Raw genomic sequence first — 1,805 nt, 5'->3', positions numbered from 1 at the left:
ACTGAAGCAAGCAAGCCTCATGTTAGTTTCAAGCTGCCTGGCTGCCGGCCGCCATCTTGGCTGGCAGTTCATTTGCATATTGCCCTGATTAGCTAATGGGAAGGGTAGGGGTCGTATGCTAATTACCATGTTTCTCTTTTATTAGATAGGATATTTAAATGCCATTTAACAAAGAAAAATCAACCAAAATGGTGTCATAGGTTCGCCATCATTGTTCTAGTACTAACCCTACCACAAAAGGCTAATTCAAAGGCACTGAAGCAAGAATGTACCTGTTCTATTAAAAAAGAAAGAGGAGGCTGATTTGGCTGAAGAAAAATGAGCAGAACAGAAGAGTAGTAGGAAATGAGCTCAGAGATAAGCAGTGGGGGCAGGATAGTGGCAGGCAAATCCTACAGGGCATTGTAAGCCATTGAAAGGATGTTTAAGTCTTTTTGCTCTGATGAAGTGGAGAACCGTTTGTATTATTTATAACTAGAGGCCCTGTGCATGAAATTCATGCACTGGGGAAGGGGGGGTTGTCTCCTCAGCCCAGATTGCGCCTTCTTGCAGTCCAGGAGCTCTCAGGGGATGTCTGCCTCTGATTTAGGCCCACTCCCTATGCTAGCAGGTGGACATCCCCATCCCTCTCGCAGTCCTGGACCCCTCACTCTTCACCACCCGCCTGCTCGCTTCCCCTTACCGCTCAGCTTGCTGCTCCTTAGCGCTGCTGTGGAGGCAGGAGAGGCTCCTGCCACCACTGCTGTGCTTGGCAGCCATGAGCCCGGCTTCTGGCTGAATGGGGTTCCCCCTGTGGGAGCACAGTGACTACCAGGGGACAGCTCCTGAGTTGAGCATCTTCACCCCACCCGTGCCCCCCGTGGTCGGTGCACATCGTAATGACCAGTCGTTCTGGTCATTCTGCCGTAAGGGTCACTTAGGCTTTTATTATATAGATAGCAAAAAAAAAAAAAAAAGTGACCCAATAGAATGAATGGACGAAATGCGGCATATATCTATAATAATAAAAGGGTAATATGCTAATTAGACTGGACGTCCTTTCTGACGTTCTTCTTTCTGGACAAAGCTGCAGCAGGTGGGGGCTGTGGCAGAGGCGGCAGAGGCCCCTGGACATGGTGGTGGCAGCAGGCGGGGCCAGGGCCTAGGCCCTTGCACGAATTTTGTGCATCAGGTCTCTAGTATATATATATAATATACAGTAAAATATTATTTAGCCTTAAAAAGGAGTTAAATTCTGAAACATGCTACAACTTGGATGAACTCTAAAGACATTATGAAGTGAAATAAACCAATCACAAAAGGATCAATATTGTATTATTCTGCTTATATGAAGTACCTAGAGTAGTTTGATTCATTGATGCAGAAAGTAGAACAAAGGTTACCAGGAAATGAGGAGAGGAGGAAAATGAGGAGCTAATGTTTAACGGGTACACAGTTTCTGTCTGTTATGATGAAAAAGTTCTGCAGATAGTGGTGATGATTGCATAACACTAAATGTAGTAGAGCCACTGAACTGTATTCTAAAAAATGGTAAAAACAGTTAAGTTTTATGTTATGTATATTTTACCACAATAAAAATAAAGAAAGAATGAGCTTCTTAAAAAAGGCTGAGAACTACTGGTCTACCACATAGTTGACCACATCTTATGCAATCAATGTTAAAGAATAAACTATTCTGAAAGACTTTTCCAGAGGAATGAACTGAGAAATTATTTTTAAGTATCATTTTGATGAACTTCTTTATGTGCACTTATCTACTTCCTTTTCCTATAAAATGGAATATGATGACTATTCCTAACAGTACA

Source organism: Myotis davidii, unplaced genomic scaffold (genome assembly GCF_000327345.1).
Source record: "Myotis davidii unplaced genomic scaffold, ASM32734v1 scaffold53, whole genome shotgun sequence".
NCBI lineage: Eukaryota > Metazoa > Chordata > Mammalia > Chiroptera > Vespertilionidae > Myotis > Myotis davidii.
Note: the sequence above shows the minus strand (reverse complement) of the source record.